An 11933-nucleotide genomic window follows, 5' to 3' on the forward strand; every position below is an offset into this window, starting at 1 on the left:
ATAGTTCCATAAATCCTTGTCCTTCCAATAATGAGAAATGAGGATTCAAATAATAATTCTATAAATTTCTATTCGTAAAAAAAAAAAATTCTGTTATTAAATTATAAGATTCTTAACTTATAATCATTAACAAACATGAAAAATACACAATTTTATTCTAAATAATTTGAAATTAATGGCCTAAGGAAGGGAAAATAAAGGAATAAAATAGGATTAAGTAATTTTGTTTAAATATTTTAAAATGAAAGAAATAAATGTAAGTTATCTTGTTAGGGGAGTAACATTAGATGGAATAGAATGTAATCATTTATAACAACATAATTATTATGCCCCTATTTTAGAATAAATGACTAAATATATATGAATATTTTGAGAGTTTTAATGAAATATTTTTAAACCAAATTGCATTCCCTCATATTCTTTCCAGTTTTGGAGGGAATGAAACTTTGAGGTTTTGAGGGAATTGAGAGAAACAAGTATTCCTTCTTATCTATTTTACTTCCTTCCGCTTAAACTTGCAAATAATTGGATGCTCTTTTCATTCCCTATATTAAAACTCCTAAACAAGGGTCAATGATTTTTTTTTTGGTATATATATATATATATATATATATAAACATCTTAAGTAGGGGATGGGATTTAAACATCGGACACCTCTATTAGAAACACCGAGATTTTGGGGAGTGTCAATTAACATAAAGCTCATTAGCTTCTTATGGACACCAATGAACAAGGATTTACTTATGGGAGAAGTAAACTATCTATATGAGATAAAATACAAACTAAGAGCAACCACATCGATGGTGCTAAAATTGCTAAAAAGCTATTTTAGCACCTCAAATATTAAAAAACCTCCTACATTAATGGTATTATAGCTAATTTTTTTTGTCTCACTACTATAGTAAACTGTTACTTGTAGCAGTTACTGTAGCTAGCTACCAAACTTGAAAAACTATTTTTTTTATTTTTTAATAACCCCTAATGATGTTGAAAAATCAGTGTGTTGAATGGGCCGGGCTTCTACAACAACTTTGTGACCTGAAATGAAAAGAACTATCAAAGGGGACCGGCCAAGGACCCTCCAATGACTAAGTTAGTTTTCTCTTCCAAGGAACGCATATGGAGAGTGTATAATTGGACGAACATACCTTAGTTTGTTAAGGGTGGATCCCTTTTATAAAGGACCTGGAGTGGGTCTACTTATTTGGTTCCACTAACATCATGGGGGATGCATGGATTTCATGGAGCATTGCATGAGAGACAAGTGGACTTAGTAGAATGTGGGAGAGATCTTTGAGGGGTTTATCCCACGTTTAGGAAACTAAAATTTAGCTACTCATATTGAGCAATCATAATGCTTAATATTTTTCTAAGTGTTTACACTCATCTACACCTCAGGCTGGTATGGACGAGTATATTTGACCGTCGAGCCCCCTTTGTAATCTCTCTAATTTCTCCTTAAAGGTTCATCTTGGATGTTGATAGGTTTGCATGATCTTTATGGACGAATTGGACTTTGTATTTTACCATCAGTTGCCCCCTTGTCCATAAGTCGTCTTAACTATCGTCCACCATATTTTTATGTTACTTTCTTATATGTTATTTTACACGTGGCTCCTAATGATATGTTGACAACTTGTAGACGTGGCATCATAGATGACGTTGGATTTTTCAGTGGAGATGATGACGTTGGAAAATCTGGTTTTGTATCTCATACAAAACACACAGCGGAAGCAACAATCACGGATCTATTTCAATCATGAGAGATAACATGTAACCTTGAATTAAAGAACAAAGAATAGAGAGCGTACCTTGATGCAATGAAATTCAAAAACCAAGACTTGAGAATACCTCTAATCTTCATCTCAATTCCACATGATGCCCAAGAAGTATGGTCTCTCAATCAGTCTTTTTGTACATTGATTCTCAAAGAAAAATCCTTCTTCTTCTCCTTGCAGAGAAAAAACTGTTTTCTTTTCTTTTCATCATGCGTACATTCTAACTACAATGGTAGTTACTTTATTTAATAACTCTTATTAAATAAAAATTGATTATCTAATTGGGTTAGCTTTTTGGGCCTACCCAATTGGGCTTTAATTTGTGGCTTGAGATGGGACCAAATGGAACAAATAAGACTCTAACTCCAATGGGCCTTGGGCTTTTCTGTCAACTCTTGACAAGTCCAAAGTTACCATTAATTATATTCAATACCACTATAAGAATATAATTGCACTCTAGGCTTTATTAACAAATTATATCCCAAGACTTTATTATACATACAACCCCTTCATTAAAATATTCATAGTAATACAAAGTCATAAATGTTGATTGCCACTTTAAAGATTACTACATCTTAATCCTTGAGTACCTGATTTAATCCTTTATGTTATTCATCATATATTTATGAAATCCAATTTCATAAATATATACTTTAGTAACTCCTTACTAAAGTGGTTGGGCCCAACACTCTGAATAACCAAACCCATTAAACTTATCTCAAGTGAATATTTTATATCTCCGTTAAGAGATTACGAATTCCATCTTAAGAATATATGTTCCATCAACACTAAATGCGACTGCCCAGCATACTGAGGTTTTGATCGTTTCTTATAGATCTCACTCCTAATATATCAAAGCAACCTACACCTCATGATCAGGTCCATTATTCTCTCAGGATTTAAAGTTGATGTAAATAGAAGTCGTGAGATTTATTATTCATTTGACAGTCGTTAGGAGAATAATAAATCTCACAACGGTCAAGTTCAATATGTCTTAACTCTTAAGACACATCAACATATCAACTAGAAGTCTCCACTTCCATGATCAATACAAATCATCTTAGTTGATATGTTATAGTCTTCGCAGATGAAATACCCAATTTCATTACCGACTACGAACTAAAATTCTGAGTTTACAAAGAACTTGTGATTTATATTTTCTGTGACTTTTCACATAAATCACATACTATGCATCTCATGGACTAAGATAATGTCCCATTAGTTCATTTATAAATAATCTCATATAATTAAACAATTTAATTATTTATGTCATGCCAATAAATTGGATTTTAGGGCATAAACCCCAACAATCTCTCACTTGCCCTCAAAGATAATTTACCATATATCCAACACTTATCTCCCTTTAGAGTAATTCATAGTCACTCTAAGGCAAGGTTTGGAAATAAGTTTCAATCAGATGTATTTCATAAATTATCTTTTCTACTACTATATCTCACGTACTCAAATCTCTCTAATGAGATAATACTTACGCTTAATGTGTATCTTCACCACCTAGGAGGAACACATATCTTGAAGTCCAACTTCATGAATCACAATCAAACTAAAAGTCAATATTTGTACAACCAGTAACCATCAAATCCTCACTTAGGTGTATAAGCATATAATCCCTCATTCTCCTAAGATATTTGAGTATATGCTTTACTCCCACTAATTAAGTGATCTTAGATTCAATTGATATTTGCTTACCATGTCCACCGCAAAATAGATATTTAGCTTAGTATATAGTATAGCATAAAGACTTCCTATTGATATGGTATAAGGAATTGTCTTAATATGCTCTTCCTTTTATATGTCTTAGGACTATAGTCCTATGTAAAGGAACTTCAAACTTAAAAGGAAAGAATCCTTTCTTGAAGTATTACATGCTATACTTGGCTAGAATCTAATCTATTTAAGCAGTTTGAGATAGACCCAACATCCTCATTTCTGAATTTTAACAAAGTTTAATTCGTAGGATGTGACTAGTCTTTCCCAAGTACTTTATATCAAACTGAACTAGACAACAAAAAACTCCATTGATGACAATAACTCTACATCATTCTAAATGATTAGAATGTCATCAACATACATTAAGAAATTTATTATTCTATATAGCTTTTACACACTTAAGGCCTTTTAATACTTGATCAAAATCAAACAATTTGATTTCTTGATCAAAGATGATATTTTATGACCTAGATGTTTGCTTTAGTCCATAAATGAACTTTAAGCAACTTGCATACTAAACACTACTGGTTCTTTGCTATGAACAAGTCTAATTACATCATATAAATGTCTTCCTCAAGATTGCTACTAAAAGAAGCTTTCTTGATATCCATTGCCATATTTCATTCCAATGAAATATAATGAATAAGAGAATCTAGATAGAGTCAAACTTGACTATTGGTGAAAAAATCTTTTCATAATCAAACCATTTCTTTCTGAATAGATCTTTTCGCCACTAGTCTTGACTTTGAAGGTTTGCACCTTCAAATCTATCAATCTCATTTATTTGTAGACCTATTTGAAAACAATAAACTTAATGCCATTAGGCACCTCTACAAGTTCTATACTTTAAAAAGAATCTAATTCTATTCACATAACCTTGATCCAGTAATCCATATTCATATCATCTATTGCCTTTACGTAGGACTGAGGATCAAATTCATATCCTTGTGGAATAACTACAAAAGTTTATTCCAAAAGTGTGAATTTATTTGGTAATCCTCCCACTACGATATTGTACCGATGTAATAGTTATCTACAGAATAATGTCTTGTGGTGTATCTAATACAAACATCTCATTTCCAAATGTATTTTATAGTTGTCCTTCAACAAATTTTGACATTTTTCTTCTAGAACAATCTACCTTTAAAAGAGCCCTATTCCTCCTTTATGTATGCACTAACTTAAAGAAGTCATTGGAACTTCATTCCTTTACAAAAAGAAACCCTAGATCTTATTATCCTCTAAATAGAATTCATAGACTGAGAATATAATAAAATAATGATTCTAAAAGCCTATCTTTCACCAATCTTAAATATCATTTAGATTAATAAGATCTATAGACATAAGTGCCAAAACATACAATTACAAAGGATGGAAACTTCCTCTTTAAAAAGTAAAACATGTAAATTTCCATTTAGAAGACAATCATGGACAATGCTTAGCTTTACCAAAACAGAAATACTTTCCTTTTGGCCATTCTTTTGAGTCTAATTTCCTTTTGGCAACTACTAGGGCAACTAACTTGTCCAACTGTTTGGTATTATAATTCCTCTTCTTACCACCCTTACCTTTCGGTTTAGACTAAGAATTTGAATTAAATCATATTGATCCTAGCCTTAGCTTTTAGGATGTCTTCCGTTACGTAGAACTCACTCATCAATTCAGATAATATAAAAAGAATTTATTTTCAAAACAATTTGAATTGTTCAAATGATTCTAACAAGGACTTGTGGATCATATCCATATGAGATTAACATTTAATCTCTACATCCAAGAATTCCAATTCATTTTAAAATAAAAATATTTTCATAAAAAGATATAGAATTGGAACTCCTTAAGCCTTTCTTAGCACTCAATATGATTCATACCAAACATCTCATTTTGACTTAATATAAAGTCTAAGTCTTGTACTAACTCTAAGTCTTGTACTAACTCTTGCATCTCATGCTGTAGCACAATTGAGATAGAAGCCAATGTAGCATATTAGCATTTCAATGAAGACTATGATTATATCATAAGCTATCTTCCATCAATGCATCATACATAGGAAATTATGACAATGCTGAATCAAACATATTTATGTACTTCAGCTCCTTTAAGCACCATGTCCAAAATTATTTCTTAGTTAATGTGATTCAATAAAATAGTAGCTAGAGAACAAAATTTATGACAACTTTATTTTGAGACCATGAACATAAATTCCAGGACATTATCATTTTGCATCCATAACCATATAATATGAAACCCGAAAAACATACTATACAAGATGCAACGACAACCTAATCCCGCAATTAATATTCCTCAGCATAGAGCGAATACCAACCACTATAATCAGGTGAGAATTTTTCTCATTATTAATGCTATCATGGTAACTCTTACCAAACAAAAATGATTTGCTGCTTTTCCTTTAGCCTCTAAGTAATAATAGCAAGAACTCAGCATAGAGGGTACTATCAAACTTAGTCTAGTGTACACCATTGCCTAGACCCATATGTAGCCACATAACTCTGCCCTTGTAAGGTTTAATCTTGTAATACCATGATGCAAAACACCCTCCGCATGGAACGCAAGGCTCGAGGCCAAGATGAGGTGCTTGCCCACACCACTATAAACCGGGAAGTTCAATCTTGTAGTACCATGAAATAAACATCCTCCGCATGGAATGCAAGGCTCGAGGCCAAGACAAGATGTTTACCCCACACCACTATGAACCGACAATGGAGGCCATGAGATCCAACCCTTGTATCTCTCTCCCACTAGATATTTTAAAACAAGTGGATTGTCTTGAAATCATTGTGATCTAATCACAATTTTAACCCTACACATTAAATGTGTTTAATTGTTTAAATTCAATGTGATGTAACTAAGTCACGTCACAATAACGTAATGAACATTTGCGCAATCACAAAGAAGTTTAACCTTGTAATCCGTGAAGTAAATACCCTTCGCATGGAATGCAAGACTCGAAGTCAAGACAAGGTATCTATTCACATTACAATAAACTTAACAAAAGGGTTATTTCATCACTCCCACTCATTATTTGGGTTTTTCTTTAAATAATTGTGATCCCATCACAACTAATAACCTTGCACTTGATAAAGACTCTAATCTCATTAGAATCACTAACTAAAATGGAAGTCCTAAACTATTTTAGGATTCCTTAAACTCTAATGAATCAAAAATTAGTTATGTAGAACTCTATCCTTAATTTACTAGATAAAGTATTCTAATCTCATTAGAAACTAAATAACTTTAATTAGAATTTTAATCTCGTTAAAAACCTCTAATTAAAATAAATTAAGGACTTTTAATCATAAAATGATTTAGTACTAAGAGTTCTATTTAACTAACATCTTTGATCTCATTAGGTCTTTTAGTTAGCTAATGATTAATAAATGTCCTTAACTTTTAAGGACTATAAAATTAATCACATAGCTTTGCTTTTAATCAAAGTTTTAACACTTACTCAAAAACAAGTGAAAATTCAATAAACAGGTGTCAAAATTTTTGGCTACTCACGCTAGTAGCGAGTTTTGGCTACTCGTTTTGGCGACTCGCCCAGTCGCAAATTCATACAGAAGCTCTCGCAACTCATCTCACAACTCTCCAGTTGCGAAAACGCCCAGAAACAACTGTTTTTCTTTTAACCGTTTTTGACGTTTCCAATGTTCTTGCATCCAAAACACTTTGATTTTTATGAATGAAGATTTATAGTTCAAACATTAAGGTTTTCAAGATCAAGATGAAGAACCCTAAAACATTAAGAACACTATAAATCATAAAAACTTAATCTCCAAAATAACATCATGCCTATATTAATATATGTAATCATGAAATGATATCATAACACCAATGGATTATATACCTGAACATGAATCTATACATATATTCATTTAATCAAAAGAAGTAAAGGCATATGAATGATGTCAAGCACATGATTCCATAAGAAAGGTTTTAGTGCTTCAACTTTTACAGTTATATCATATTTCAATAAACCTAAAAATCTCATTGGCAATGTGCATCTGTAACTATGGTTTTAACGAATCAAGTTCGTATCCATATAAAATTATATATATATATATATATATATATATATGCAAGACTAAAACCACAGTATCCGGTACAACAATTAATATATCACATATATCAATCTTAGCACATTGGTTTATTTCACAATGATTCTAAAACAAAATTATGCAGAAAAATCCGCCGCAGAATTTTAAAACATCAAGATAACGGTTTTCTTTGATTCTAAAATCCAATCACATGTTATTCAAGTAGGATATTGAAGACCACTCTGATACCATTTGTTGGAAAATCTGGTTTTGTATCTCATACAAAACACATAGCGGAAGCAACAATCACGGATTTACTTCAATCATGAGAGATAACATGTAACCTTAAATTAGAGAACAAAGAATAGAGAGCGTACCTTGATGCAATGAAATTCAAAAACCAAGACTTGAGAATACCTCTAATCTTCATCTCAATTCCACATGATGTCCAAGAAGTGTGGTCTTTCAGTCAGTCTTTTTGTACATTGATTCTCAAAGAAAAATCCTTCTTCTTCTTCTTGCAGAGAAAAAACTGTTTTCTTTTCTTTTCATCAAACGTACATTCTAACTACAATGGTAGTTACTTTATTTAATAAATCTTATTAAATAAATACTGATTATCTAATTGAGTTAGCATTTTGGGTCTATCCAATTGGGTTTTAGTTTGTGGCTTGAAATGGGACCAAAAGGAATAAATAAGACTTTAGCTCCAATGGGCCTTGGGCTTTTCTGTCAACTCTTGACAAGTCCAAAGTTACCATTAATTATATTCAATACCACTATAAGAATATAATTTCACTCTAGGCCTTATTAATAAATTATATCCCAAGACTTTATTATACATACAACCCCTTCATTAAAATATTCGTAGTAATAAAAAGTCATGAATGTTGACTGCCACTTTGAGGATTACTACATCTTAATCCTTGAGTACTCGGTTTAATCCTTTATGTTATTCATCATATATTTATGAAATCTAATTTCATAAATATATACTTCAATAACTCCTTACTAAAGTGGTTAGGCCCAATATTTTAAATAACTAAACCCATTAAACTTATCTCAAGGCAATATTTTATATCTCCATTAAGAGATTATGAATTCCATCTTGAGAATATATGTTCCATAAACACTAAATGTGGTTGCCCAACATACTAAGGTTTTGATCGTTTCTTATAGATCTCACTCCTGATATATCAAAGCAACCTACGCCTTATGATCAGGTCCATTATTCTCTCAGGATTTAGAGTTGATGTAAATAGAAGTCGTGAGATTTATTATTCATTTGACAGTCGTTAAGAGAATAATAAATCTCACAGTGGTCCAGTTCAATATGTCTTAACTCTTAAGACACATCAACATATCAACTAGAAGTCTTCACTTCCTTGATCAAGACAAATCATCTTAGTTGATATGTTATAGTCTTCGCAGATGAAACACCCAATTTCATTACCAATTACGAACTAAAATTCTGAGTTTACAAAGAACTTGTGATTTATATCTTCTGTAACTTTTCATATAAATCACATACTATGCATCTCATGGACTAAGATAATGTCCCATTAGTTCATTTATAAATAATCTCATATAATTAAACAATTTAATTATTTATGACATGCCAATAAATTGGATTTTAGGGCATAAACCCCAACAGATGACACGTGGTGGACTATTGTTGGTTGAGGAGTCAAGATGTTTTGTTCTTCGGGTAATCATGACATGTGGTGGAGTATCATTGGTTATGGAGTCGAGACGCTCTGTTCTTTGGGTAATCATGACATGTGACATTTTTTTATTAGCTAGCGTCACTTCAATGTCCCACCTGGTCACCTATAAATAGTTCAATACCTCTGATACCCTCTTCACTTCTTCAAATTTTCTTTTATGACATTTTTGTCTCAACTCATCCTTTGCACTTTGTCTAGGAGCTCTCTCTCTCTCTCTTGTCCTTAGTCATCTCCATCTAGCTCCAGGTATCTCTTCCTCCTCGTTTATAGGTTTTTCTTCTTTCCTTTAAAATGATTGAAATGGAAGTTTTTATCTTCTAGCGATAAGGATGATAAGGAAATAGATGAGTATTATAACGAAAGTGATAATAGTAGTGATAGTAAGAATAGTAGTGAAGACAGGTCGTCAAAAAAGCAATATCATTTTGGGGTTCCTAGGATTCCTTTGGAGGTATTCCAGGAAGAAATGAGACAAAGGATGATGGCCAGCTCATCTGCTAGCCCCTCTTTTGTTCCTTTGTCTATTCCTCAATCCTCTCCTTCTCTTCGTCTTTCCATTAATACTATCTCTTCTTATGCTCTAAAAATCTCGTCTACACTAAATTCTGAAAAATTACACAAAATTAAAAGTAAATACCAAATTCTTGACGATGTACATATTCGTCTTGCTGCTGAAATGGTATTGTACCCCAACTCCTCATGGGTCGGCTTTTATGAAGCCTATTTCCTAGGTGGCCTTAGGTTGCCTCTAAATGCTTTTACTAGGGAGCTTTTGTTTAGATTAGGTATTGCCTCCAACCAACTTAATCCCAATGGTTGGAGAATAATCGTGGCAATGCAAGTTTTGCGGAGAGAGGTGTTTGAAGGAAATCGTCCTCTTACTATAATCAGTCCATAGGTTTTTATCAATTTTCTGCTAGACATAATGATTGTAGAATGATTAGATCCCTTTCCTCGTCTGATAAAGAGTGGAAGAAAGAATTCTTTTTTGTTTCTAGTTTCTGGGTTGGTAACCCTATTGAGGTTGGTAGGGATTGGTTTCCCCCTACAATTGGTGCTTGGAGTCGTCTTTGTCCTTAGGGTAGGTAACTTACTTATATTTCTTTTCTTCATCTAATCCACTATTTCTTTTCAGGTCTCACTCATCCAAGTTTAAGCAATCACCATTTAGATCGCGTTTGATGAGCTTATGCTTTCCCTAATAGGAGCTTTCATTCATTGGTCACTCTTGATTGTTTGGCTCATTGGGGACTCAGACCATAACCGACAGAAGAAGCTCGTTCTTACGAGATTAGAACTTATCGAAGTGAGCCTTTTTCTTCCCTCATCTTTCTTTTCACCTAGTACAAAAATTTTTACAGCTTGTTATTTTTATTCATTCATCATTTCATCATCATTTTTTGTAGGGATGGCAGCAATGAACAAAAATAAGGAAAATGAGATTGTTAGTGGGGAGGATGTTACTCATACAGAAGAGGCTACCCCTATCAAGACTCGTCCAGCTCGTGCAAGTCTTAAACCTTCAATTCCTAGTTCTTATGGAAAGAGAAAAGTTGTAGCCAGGGCTGTAGACAAGTCAAATATCCCCAATTGTCGTAATCCCAAAAAACAGAAGATGGATCCATCCAATACGATCAAGACTCCATTCGTCGAACTCGATCCTCCAAACCCTGAAGCTCCAACCGTCGACACTCCTCTTGTTAACCACATCATTGGACCGTTCGTTTCTCTTGCCGCTAAGCCTACTATAAACGTGTTTATGACTCTTCTAAGGAGTGAGACCTTAGCTTGGCACAAGTTCAAACAAGCAGTGAAGACTGAGGACGTGTCTATTTGCTATGACATGTCAGTGAGGGAATTTAAGCGTTCAACAATTCATGACCTTTTCAAGGTACATAAATATATATATTCTTATTTTTATTGGATAAGTATATGCTGGTTCAAGCCCTAACTGTTTATGTTTCAAGTTATGTCTTTATGGCTGCGTCCATACAAGCTAAAGATTTGGACAAAGAAAAGAAAAGGTTGGACGTTTGAGTTCGTGAACTAGAAGGAGATCTTAGACGAAACTCCAAGGAAAACATGAAGCTTGAGCACACGTTTAAGAAGCTGTCAACGAAAGTACAGGAGTTGAAAGAACTGGTGGAGGAACTGAAGATTGACATCATCGAGAAGGAGACTCGTCTTGACCATCTTCATAGAATAAATGACGAGTTAACCAAAACCAAGGAAGAAATTATAGCTGAGTTCAAAGTGTCCAGCGCTTTTTCAAAGATTACAGATGGACACTATGCAGTTGGTTTTGAGGAATTTCTCTAGGATGCTAAAGATCATTTTCCCGGGGTTAATTTTAGCTTGATTAGGCTTCGCGTAGCTGGTGAAAACTTTATTCTTGTCAATGGATCAGATGATGTAGATGTGGAAGACGACGCAGCCACCACTGACGATGTTGTTCCCCAGTCAGAAACTCCAGTTGTCAACAATGATGAAGCCCAATAGTTTTATTTTTCTTTTCTCTCCCTTTTTTTCTATTTTATTCAATCGTTCTTGCAAACAATTTATGGGGTTTGTTGTTTTGTACCATGTTAACTCCATTTAAATACATTTACTTCATCTAGGGTTTTTGGACGTAAGTTCTATACATT

Source organism: Quercus robur, chromosome 4 (genome assembly GCF_932294415.1).
Source record: "Quercus robur chromosome 4, dhQueRobu3.1, whole genome shotgun sequence".
NCBI classification, from domain to species: Eukaryota; Viridiplantae; Streptophyta; class Magnoliopsida; order Fagales; family Fagaceae; genus Quercus; species Quercus robur.